We start from the raw sequence: 12,184 nt of genomic DNA, 5'->3' as shown, positions 1-12,184 counted from the left end.
CTTGAGGACAGATCTGTTTTTAATGTCACTCCACTGTCACTGCTGGAAATCTTATTGTCTGTGACTCGTTGCCTCAAAGAAACGATTGGAACCAATTGACAGTTTTGGTTCAGGAGTTCATCGCACACTATATTTAGTACTGCTTGATTTGATCTTTTGAAAGAGTCTTTGTTTTCTTGCAAATATTGCTCAATGTAGAGCTATTTTTAAGCATTTGCCAATCATCTATCAGCTACAGAGCTAGTTTAGAAACAAAACTGTTAAAACAAGGTCAAGGGATAAAATGCAAATGGACACTTTAGGACCATAACTAATGTTAGAGTTATTACACAAAAAACTAACTTGTACGCATTCCCAAAAAATTATGACTTTTAGATTTCCTCCCCCTACGAAGTAATTAATTACATTTCTCATTATAGTATTTTTCAATCTCCTGACATTGTCACCTAATTTCTAGTCAGCAATTTAAGGACAAACCTTACACATGTCCAAATACCTGCACAAATTACATGCACAACATCTTTTTTGTGATTTTAAAAAAGCCACAAATTGATGAAACCCAATCCAAAAAGGACCTCATAGAAAAATGTTGTGGGATGAAAAATGAATAAAGTCGTAACTGTAGAAGTAACGGGAACAGTAATGTGCTGCGTACCACACAAACACAAATATGATGTGATTACAGTAATGGTTGACCCCAACACTGACCAGGACATGCACATGCATGATAATGATGGCTTCACTCATTTTGGTACAAGATTTTTATTTTTTTTTTACACATTAGTTTCTAAGAAATAAGAGACAGCAAATGAGGTGAGAGAGATTGATCGCTTCCAGCTGAGAAGCCTAAGGGGCGAATGCCAGATAAACTGATCCTGGATCAGTTTTGTTTCCTGTGCTTTTTAGCTACCATTAAAAGCAGCAGCTATGAAAGCACTGAATCCAAGTGCACGCTTTACCATATTTTTTAATCAATAAAATATTGGAAAGTACTGTTTAAAATGGATCTGCATGCTGGCAATTCTTCTAGATTTAATTACAGCAAAACTGCAATTGCCAAAAACAAATTAAAATTTTGACTGGTCGAGTAGAATTACTTTCATTTGGGGTGTGATCGTGCTTAAGAGGGAGATGTTTTGTAATTTAGAAACAGAATCTGCATTTTGTTGATATGATTAGTAAAATAACAATAATATCTGGTGGGCTGTTGTTCTATTGGATACCATGTTTTTCAGTGTGATATTAAATTTTTAATGTGTGCTGCTGCCACAGGTTGAATTGGTTTTGAATAAAAACAGAAGCAGCCTGACGTTGCCAGCCACTGGTATGTCTTGTTGATTTGGTGTGGCTTGTGTGGTGGATGGATTAATCGCCCGCACAGCTTTTCTGTGAAACCATCAAAACGATGTCAGCTCAGCTAGATGGAGACGGAACGTCTGCACGGACAATCTGCTCGGTTGAATCATCCATCTGGGATGCGCCACAATCTCCTGCACATTGTTCAGCAGGCATCTTTCAGCTTCAAAAGAGGCAATGATTTCGAAGGCTGTGCTCGCTGGATCCAGGTGAAACAATAGCTTGAAGCAGGCTTCTGGGCATGTGTGAATTTAAGCAGCTGGGGTTCCTCAAACAACAGTGTTTTTTTTTTTCTTGGTTCATTGCCTAATCCATTATATTTAAAGAAAAAGCAGACTCAAGCTGATTTTAGTCCCATTTTTTCCCCCTCCAAAAGGATTATTCCTGTATGTTACTCGTCATAGAGCACTCTTAATGGATTGGGAAATTATTCTGACACGACTCTGTTCATAGGACCTAAAAGATACAAACCAGAAGGAGATGGAATGAAAATAAATTTGTTTGGGGAAATATGATTTCTGCGTCTTTGTCCTGCTAGCTTTGTGCTCTCTCCGTTTCTCTCCATCTTTCAGATTGATTTGCAGCGAGACAGGGAAATATGTCTCGTAGGATGTAACGCTGTAGCCTCTTAAAGGTTTGATTTCTTCATCCATCTTCTTCTTCAAGGCTCTGTTGTAATCTCACACAGCTGTCAGACGCAGGAGAACGTGGACCTTCGACAATTTTTTTTCTTTAGTGCTATTGAGTGAACAGTTTCCACTTCGGCTTTTTCAGCTCTAATGCTTTAAAGAGTCTTTCCAAATTGCTGTAGACTGTCTCTAATGAATGTAGCTTGTGTGCTGCATAAAACTGAATATATTACCATTGATCTTCAGCCCTCTACATTCAGACTAAATGTCCTGATGAAATCACTTCCAAGATGTATTTATTCAAGGTTTTTTTTTTTAACAAAACTGCAGGCTGAAAAACGTTTAGCCCATCCATTTGTCACCCACAAGAGACCAATACAATGAGTTTAAATAGATTTTGCATACGCATAAATAAAACATAAAGAATTGTTCTGATTACATTGCTTCAGGAAAGATAAGTAAACAATAAGGAGAACAAGAATGATCAGATTTTACATCAAATATGAATACATTCGTCAGACTTGTCCGTGTGCTTACTAAGCTTTCATTTTCTGTATTGTGTGAAACAAGTAGGTGCACTTCATCCAAGACAAACGGTGGCCGGCTTTATTAACTAAGCCATGTAGTAGAAATCCAGTCCCATTATGAATGCAACACTCTGCTGCTGCATACATAATACATGTTTTTCTTCAACTTTTTCCTCTCTCCTAACTGTATGACAGGTGGCCGTATAAAGATCCCCTCACTGGTTTGTGGTTTCCTTTCCTTCACCTCTCCACCGTGAGGGTGAGACACTTTTATCTCAGGCACTTTCTGAAGTCACGAGGTTATTAACTGACAAACTCAAATAATATTTTACAGGTAATGTAGCCTGCAGTCTAAAGCCGTACATTCTCTACATACTGTACATCGTTATTTTTACGCCTTTTTTTCATCTCCTATAGCTTCTTTCTTTGCTGGAATGGAACGACATTTGGGAGCCTATTTGTTTTCTTGCTGAGAGTTGAAGATCAGATCAATACCACTCTCATATCTGACCTCAAAATGTGAGGACAGTCAGCAGCATGTTAGTTCAGCTTAGTATAAAGGTAGCAAAATCCACCTTCAAGCACCTCTAAAACTCTGTGTTTTCCCCAAACGTTGAACTATTCCATCAATGCAAATCTACAGATGAGAAATAACTGATCAGACCGTTACATGCAAGTCTCTTTCCCATGAATTAATGAAAAACAAAGTTAATTTCAGTTCAAACTGTCTCATGACCTGACCTGATTCAACTTGTCCAAGCAGGCCCAGATTGGGTCAAACTATAAATATAGGAGTAAAACTGACACACTTTCTTGCTGTGTTTAAGTACAAAAATGTTATTTCCAGTCCTGGGTCAAGTTAGATGGAACTTCATCCCTCAGCAAATCTGTTTCCTCCAAGTTACTGTAATATTATAACTACAAGATTTGTTTTTAAATGAACGAAGAAGTACATCAATGAATTATACTACTGTTGGTGGGAGGAGGTTGGGGTAGATGGTGGACGTCTGAAACACAGGGTTCATAACTCTGATCTATAGTTAGGTTTAGGCAACAAAGGCACTTTGGTTAAGGTTAGGAAAATATAGTGGTTTTAGGTAAATGGTAACAAATATGTTGTGTGTAAAGTTACTGCAGACTTTTATCTAACCTTTCCAACTTCTAACTTTAACCAAGTGCAACCATGCAGTGCCTAAACATTACCATAAAAAATAATAATGCTTTAGTGAGTACAAGTGGATCTAGTATATCAGAAAGAAACATTTTAGTCGATAGAAATGAAACATGTTGTTAGCGAGCAGTTAGCATCCACATTTCAACTCCCTAAGCATATTAATTAAAAGCATTTCCTCATTATATTAATGGAAAACCTAATCCAGGATGCATTACTTTTCCTTCTAAACACATTTGTTATTGCAGATTAGTTGTATGTAGATGTGATTTCTAAACAGGTTTGCACCAAGATGGATGGAGTGTAAAATACTGACAGATGTCAAAATGTTAAAGACAAAACCATCAAAAATTATACTGTTTTCATTGTGGAATTCCTTTTCAGTCTAACACTTCTAAAAACTTGTTTGTGTATTTTGGCCCAGGCCTGGAAATAACTCGGTCACCACTGAAAAGCTCAAAGGTTTTGCATGTTGTTTAAGACAAAAGCAGGATACTTTTATAAAATGACCCATTAAATGACCAATAAAACATATGACATTGGTACTGAATTAAATGTATGTACAAGAAGTGAAAGTAGTGATAACCTGATAGATTTATACATCGTGGAAATAGCCATTTCCTCATGTTTTAAGGCAGTCATTATGCACAAGTCTCTGTTTTAATCAATGATGCACAAACTGAGATTGATGGCCAAAAAAACGCAAACTGTCTTTAACTTTCAAGCGTAGCAATTCCTATGTACATTTGGGTGAAGAGTTTATAGTGTGATCATAACATGATGATTATGTAGCCCACTGTGCCTGTTGATACACTCATGCAGCCTGAAATGTATTTCATGACGTATCTCATTGTTAAAGCTGCACTTGCCTGAAGTAGAAGTAAAACACCTTTTCCTCAGTTATGCTTAGACGATGTTTTTCCTCCTCCAGAGTAGAGATTTTGACATAATTTTTAAACCATTTGCATCTCATTTCAACATTGATGACCTTTAAAGACTGAAGGGATGCATTTAAAACTTGAATAATAAATAATAATCTCAGTACTTTCTACTAAATTCTGCAAATCAGTCTAATCTTCCATCATTTAAAGTCAAGCACAATGTCAAGTGTATCCATTATGGATGCATTTTAGCACTTTAAACTGACATTTAGCCATTTAAAGACACCACTTGTTTCAATAAATGTACATGAAACAACTTAAAACTAAGTGAACATAACTCATTTTCAGGTGATAAAGTCTCAAAAAACTGTCATCCAAAGTTGAGAATTTTGAAAGCATCATGAGAAAGTATACAGTATAAAAGCAAACATTAAATCAAGCTGAATAACATTTTACTTTTTAATATGCCTGTTTAAATCTTAGTAAGTGGAAAAATAATAAACAGCACTGCAGATACCTGTGTTGACTTTCTCTGTACATCTTTTGTCCCATGGAAGCAGATCAGACAATTTTCATACTTGAGTTTATAAGAACATCTGGAAAATATTCGCCAAAACTGTCCACTCTCTCTCTGCAGTCTTTTAAGTCCACATGTTGGTAAAAGCTGCATCTCTTGAGTGCCAGTTTCATGCATTTATGTACAAGTCAAAAATGACCAGACATTCTGGATAAATCTACCTGTGAAGGGGAGAAGAAGGAACCAGTTTCCCAGAGTCTCAGCTTTTTGAAGTGATGCAGGAGGGATGCCAAATGGCCGAGTCTTAGATCCAGTTCACCACCGAGTAATTTCTGCCTCTTCCTCGCTCCTCCCATCTTTATCTCCATACCAGTCAACACAATGCAGCTGTAATAGCTCACAAGGGCTCTGCTCTTCCAGCGGATGAAGCACAGAAAGAGTTTTAAACCTACAAGGTGGTGTAGATGTAGACAAAGATGATCACTACCAGGTTGAGAATGGTCCCAATGATGCCCAGCATGGCCAAGATGCTCTCCTCCTTACTTTCCTTGTCTTGGATTCCCTTTTCCTCATCATTGTAGACAGTGTTTACCATTTTCCCTGGAAAAGTCTGCAGTTTTCGTCTCAGACCAATCTGGAGTGGGCAGATAAGAAAAAAAAAGACAAACACAGTCCATGTTTTAGTTAATACAACTGGTTATTTCCTTTACTTTGAAGATTCACAGTGTATGATGAACAGCGATAATGGCAATAATCCAACAAGACAATTTATCTGTTGGTAATTTGGCTGGTGAGGCAATACGATAATTAAAAAGTGATTAGGAAAGTAATTGATCGGCATGCTGTTATGTAGAATGGATTACATTCATTGCATGGAAAACTTGCATTGTGATGCCAGTATTTGGTGAAGCAAATGCATTATTATTTGAGCAGAAGTAGTCTCAAGTGGCTTGCAGTTTTGATCTATACATGAAAGAAATATACAGTATGTGGGAAAATGCTGAGGCCCTGAGAACAAATCAACAGATTTGCCTGACATGAAAAAACAATAACGTGTGATTGTCTTTTGTTTTTGTGCCATATTTAGAGTAAGCCTTTGCTGCGTGATTGGTAAAAAGGGGGTTGAATCTGAATAAATATGCTGTAATTCTGCTTCCTGTTTTGTTAAAGATCTTGATTTTACTGATACATCAAACAGAATATTTACAGTCTGCATCACTTTGAAAGGCTTTACTGTTAGACACAACGAATGTCAGTCGATGTTCTACCTACATCACAGCAACACACAAACCGCACACTGCGCATGTGTCAGGTTTACTGTACTGCTGTTGCATCAAGTTGCCTGTAAGCTGCTGTAAAACTATGTTTTATTCAGGAACATAAGACAGACTTTCTATTAAAAATATATCACATTCGTTCCTTCAATAAAATATATCCTGAACACACAAGATTCAGAATACGTTGTTAAACAGCTTTTAAATGATTTTGCATTCAAAGTGTTAAACAGATGCAACATTGAGCACTGAAGCACTTTAAAATGCATTCACAATTTCTGCACACATTATTATTATTTTAAATCAGCTTTAATCCAATGTGTCGTGGCTACTACTAATTACACACGTATGATTACTCCATCATACAATGCTTTTTCTTTCTATTTGTGACTCTATATGTTGATTCCGAGCACTTTCAGGAAATCGTAAAATATTTTTGGTTATGAACAGTACTTCCAATGTGTCCGTTTGACACTTATATGAACTGCAGCATATGGCGCTTTATCCTTTTTTCAGGTTTTATGACCGTATCATAAAATATCCCAGAGGCACGCACTGGGTTTTCACTTTAAATAAATATATCATCATTTCTGCTTATTCTTATTGTGTTGACACTTGTTTTCAAACAAGAAGCGAGAATTCTCACAATCGTGGGAGTTTGTGTAGTTCTGAGCTGCCCTCTTGATTGACATGGTGAGCATCAGATGAATGGCCTTGACAGCTCACTGAAGCCCAGTGAGTGGGGAAAAAAAGCTGCAGAAATTCCTGCACTCCGCTGTGTTCAGCTGTGGTGTTTCTTCAGCTGTGGTGGGACTGCCCCCAATCCAAGTTCTCAATGTGTCAGCCCTCATATGTGAGTTTTTCAGGGGTGTGCGTATTGATTTGTGTAGCCCGGGGTGCAGTATTAGAAACTAGCTGTATGTTTTTAGCCTGCAGGCGCAGCAGCTTGTGCAAGTTGGCATTCAAACACCTCTCAGGAGGAAAGTGCTCCTTTTGCGGGTCAATGGTTTTTATATGCCGACGAGCAACAGAAAAGCATGTAAGCTAATGCAGACTAAAAATAAACCCTCTAACTGGGAGCTGTTCCTCTTAGTGAAAACCTTTGATGCAAGATAAACTACACATTTTGACTTCCAGCAAGAGTTTACAAGAAAAAGTATCCTAAAGTACTTTCAGGGTACAAAATGTTCCTTAAAAGCTGATGGTCTTTATTGGAAAGGAACTGACTTTCCAGCAGTAAAAACAATCCTGAGCCACTTTTTGTTTTAACATTTTGTGTACTGTCACTTCTTGGAATCTAAATTGGATTGAGAACATCTGATCAAAATGAAAAAAAAAAAAGTCAGATTATATTCACCTTTTATCTGTGTTGGCATGTGTATTGCTTTCTGTTTACTCTGTCTTCTCTGTGCTGAAGCCACCTGAGGGAGAGTTAGACATCAGAAAAGAGTCTCAGAGAATGTGAGGTTGCGACTGACATGTCCAGAAATTTCAACACAGACTTCCTAAACATTTCTTTCTCCTGTCGATAAATCCGACTTCGCACAGTTGTTCTTCAAGTCCCGGATTGTTAAGGTCATTTACAGAGTGTCCTTTGCTATAATTAGAATTTATGCAGCCTTTTGAAGGAGGTCTGACAAAGTAGTTTTTATGTCATTGGTGTAGCACTTTCCCCGCTTTTTCTGCGTACTGATTGCGTTCTCTGACAGTTTGGCAAGGGAAAAAGGTCTTTGCAGAAATCCTCCTTTGCCAGGAAAGTCTAGGTATTGTCTACTGTGGATATATTGCAAAGAGGAGAAACAGACTGAGTTGATCACGTTCATTATGAGGTCAGTGCAAGTGTAGAAATGTTACATTTTATGAGGGGAAAATTCAAATCAGTTATAAAAGCACCACTGCCAAGGAATGGCGTCTGTGTTTAAAGATGACCTATAAGTTTATATAAAAGGCCTTTAATACTGTAAAAGTCAAGCTCCTTTTGTTCTGGCCTGTTTATAAGGGTAAAAGCATCAAAATGATTGTCCTTTCTAAAGGCTAACATCCCACACGATTACTCTCTGAATGATCGCACCGTCCAATCACCGCCGTGCATTGTGCTCTGGATGCGCATAAAAACCCCATCGAGCCGTGTTTCTGTGTTGAAGTGCACCCTCCTCCTCTGATCTGTAACAATGGGCTTTGATTGCCTCTCCTGGGGAGCACTATAAACAGGGCTTCCCTCAACCTGAATGGAGATCTTTGTGTGGCGCGCTGGATGTGCCCTCATGCATGAAGACGCCTGCTTGCTGCTGATATAAACAAGTGCTCAACAAAAAAAAAAGCAAGAAAAAACAAAACCAGAATTGGTTGGGGTGGAATTATGTCCTGAAGATGTTGAGGGAGAAGGAAATGGGAGGAGCAGGAGGTGGTAGTGGAAGTGGCGGTGAGTTGGCTGCTGCCAAAACCTGAGCATTGAGAAAGCAGCGTGTACAGCTTCACGTCAACCTTCTGGACGATCTCCAGTGCCTCCTTGTTCAACAACTCAGTTTGTCTGTGCAGTTTCTGTTTCAATGCTGGCATAATCATTAATCCATAATGAGCTCCTCTGTCTGTTTAACACCCAGATTGAAGACTGTGTGACAGAGCTGTCATAATCTGGGACAATCCAGAAATGACCGTCACTACAAGTACACTTAACAGTCTCCACTTCTCTACCTCTTATCGATTGGTCATTTGACTGTGTGCTCCTCTAAGCTGCAGGCTTTAGTATTTCGGTATTGATTTCTGTTGCCACTCAAGAGCTCATTTCCTCACATTTTTATGTCTTCACTTTTCTCTCTGTGATTAACCCGAGCAAGTCTGTCAATACCAGGAGTCCTGTGCGATACATGTGAGCATCTCTAAGCCAACAATTTCAAAATTAAAATCACCTCCTTGAGATTTTATTTCTCGCTGAAGTGAGCTCACACCTGGATCTTCACTCATACAGCAACAGCCAGAAGCGTATTTGTATAAAAAGCAGCAGACAGACAGGAAGGAGGAGAGAAAATCGGGTGAAGTCATACCTGGGACAACAAATCAGGACACTCCTGCTACACCTAACAGAAGCTAACGTTCTCAGATCAGATCAGTGGAGAGTAAAACCTTTTGCCACTTGAATAATCCTGAGCATGTCAAACAACTCCAGATGCTAACTGGGTCTGACAGGCACAGTCGCTTTTGGCATTGTTTTAAAATGGAATTAAAGCAAACGGCTCCTCGACCCCTCCCCAGTTTGGACGTACACACACACACATACATACTGGCATACATGGGCTGACGCCCAGCACAAACAAACTACGGAGCATGGCGAGATCTAACGAGGCGTACGCGTGGAGTAATCAAACAGGAGGAAGAGTGACAGGAGGAGGAAAAAATCAGATGAAATGTTGCCAATAGTTAGTTTGACCCATTTTTCCGTAGCCTGTACTCACTGTTCTGTGAGTGAGAGGGAAGTGACAGACCTATTTTTGATTTGACAAGATTGCATTTGCACTGTTTTTTGTGTGTGATCAAAAAAATCCAGCAAAAGATCCCACAGAAAAGTTACAGGAAGTTACATGTTAAAGAAATCAGACAGAAGCATCCCTGCATAGTTGATAGTTTATCCATAATAGGCACAGGAAAACTTTTATATTGTGGGGATTTAAACTTCATCATTCCTGAGAAAAAGACTGCTGTTGAATACATAGTTTGACACACAAATAGGAAAAGACATACTTTCTTTTAAGCTTATCCTTCTGCATTTATAGGAAGCATTTAAACTTATTAATAATATGCATGAGGTGGAATACTCACAGATGAATGTGGATGCATTTTCTGCACAAATAAGCACCACAGCTAAACCGGCCAAGACAAAATAGTTTGATTGTAAAGCGGGATTCAGGGTGTCTCTGCTGCCTTAATCAATGATTCATGCAAAGACAACTGAGAACTGGAAATATCCCATATTTATAAAGAATATATCACAATGCATAATAAATTCATACTCGCTGTCATGACATTTAAAAGCAGTGAAATATTCATGAAGTATTTGTTGATTGTTCACAGATTAACCAAGATGAGTTTAATGGAAAGAGAGAGGGAAAAAAGCTGTGGCTGTGGGATGACAGTGGGACTTTAGAGACCTACCTTGCAAAGCATCAGGAATAACATAGCATTGGACATGCTGGAGGGGGACGCCTTTCCGTAGTGCACAGACATCCCTGGCAACTAAGGCGAAAGTCGACCCCTCTCATCCTTCGGCTGTGGTGGGGCACAGGATCCAGAGAGGGCTGGCTCGTCTTCCAGGCGCTCCAATTTCAGGGCTCTCGTTGGACGTCGTCTCCCGCAGCGCTCCAGCGTCTCCTCCCCGAATTTCATCTCACTAGTGGCCAAGTTCTAGCTGCTGTCACTTTCTCCTCCTCAGCCGTGTGAGAGCTGAAAACTGTGCTGCCCACCTCCTCTCTCTGCTCTTCCTCCTCTCTTCTCGCCTGCTTTGCCTCACCACCGCTGCCTCTCTCTTCTCCTTCTTCTTCTGCTTCTTGTCTGTGTGGAAGGATGATGTCAAGTTGAAGAATGGAGTCAGTTGATGGGCAGATGGGGGTGGGAGGGTAACAAAGCTGTTTCATGTGAATACTTCCATCCTCCTTTGTCTTTTATTCCGCAAAGCTTACAAAAAAAGGAGTTTTTCGGTCGTGCCTCTCCTTCCAAGACGCCCTGCCAACCCTGATTAAAGGCTCATGTCTTTTTTCAAACTTTTCTACTGCTCAGCAATGTGAAACGGTGCTGATGTCTTTAAAATGTTTCCTAAATAACAAAGATAAGAAAGCACCCCTTGCTGAAGTGGTGGAAGCCCCTGCTTGCTCTACATGATGTGTAACCAAACATACCTTTCCTTGCGCTCCAGTGGCTGAGTGTGTTTCCCCAACTAACTGAGCAGAGCGTGAACGCTGGACGGATATAAGGAAGAGACAGAGGGAAAGAGGAGGGGGTGTGTGTGCTGTGAGGGAACCAGTCCCCTCACACTGACGCTGTCGTGGTTGCTTTCGCTCCACAGGCAAGAGGTATCCCCTGCTCCCTTTCTACCGCGCATATTAATGCAGCCACGGTTGCCTGGCAACCGACTCAGGGGAGTCACACACAGCCTGACGACAAGAAGCATTTGTGACAGAGGCCGGGATGAGGGGCGAGGGTCTCCTCCGGTGCGTTTTTTTTTTTTTTTTTTTTGGAGGATTTTGTGTGTGTCTGTGTCTGTGTGCGTGTGTGTGTGCGTGCTTATGTAAAATGCACCAGTCATTAGTCAATATGTGTGTGCAGTTCTGTTTGTGTTTGTGCAAAATGCCAGCTCCTGTCAAAGTTGCAAACAGTCAGTTGATGGAAGAGCATGAGTAGGTGTGTGTTTGAATAATGTAGCTATTCATGCATAAGGCACAAGTGCACATGTGTGTGAAAAAGAGAAGGGTGTGCAACTTTCATGCGTTTTAATGCATAATGCCAAGCAGGCACTTTGTGTCCAAAGCTTCCATATAAACAGTATTTTAAAAACAATAACATTTTGTAGACAAGCCAATTAATTCCAAAGGAATCAATTAGTGGATTTGTTCATAGAGGCAAAATAAATCCATACAAATTCTTCATGTCAAGTTTAACTTTAGTGAACCTTCAAATTCTTGCTGCTGTTCACAAATAAACCATCTTGGCACTGCTGACCTCTGTGGATACAGAGAGTCCAAGAGGGAGTCATTTGTGGCAGGATGTTAGTTTTGTTGCACCATCCAATTTTATTTATTCCATCTGGTACAATACAAACTGTTCCACAAAACAGCAATG

General features: G+C 39.6%; 1 long non-coding RNA gene across 3 annotated transcripts; it reads right to left on the bottom strand.

Moving 5' to 3' along the window:
- Nucleotides 1–2,264: 2,264 nt before the first annotated feature.
- On the bottom strand, nucleotides 2,265–11,419 carry LOC110954447 (uncharacterized). Of its 3 annotated transcripts, XR_007937424.1 has the most exons (4): nucleotides 11,245–11,397; nucleotides 10,505–10,900; nucleotides 7,713–7,776; nucleotides 2,265–5,715 (listed from the first exon to the last, which is right to left on the bottom strand). It is a non-coding gene; the product is annotated as an uncharacterized LOC110954447 (long non-coding RNA). The 3 variants fall into 3 exon arrangements; XR_002595925.2 differs by having other exon boundaries at nucleotides 10,505–11,401; XR_007937422.1 differs by lacking the exon at nucleotides 7,713–7,776 and having other exon boundaries at nucleotides 10,505–11,419.
- Between the last annotated feature and the right edge of the window lie 765 nt (nucleotides 11,420–12,184).

Source organism: Acanthochromis polyacanthus, chromosome 1, assembly GCF_021347895.1.
Source record: "Acanthochromis polyacanthus isolate Apoly-LR-REF ecotype Palm Island chromosome 1, KAUST_Apoly_ChrSc, whole genome shotgun sequence".
Lineage (NCBI taxonomy): Eukaryota > Metazoa > Chordata > Actinopteri > Pomacentridae > Acanthochromis > Acanthochromis polyacanthus.
This window is presented reverse-complemented; position numbering and strand designations above follow the sequence as displayed.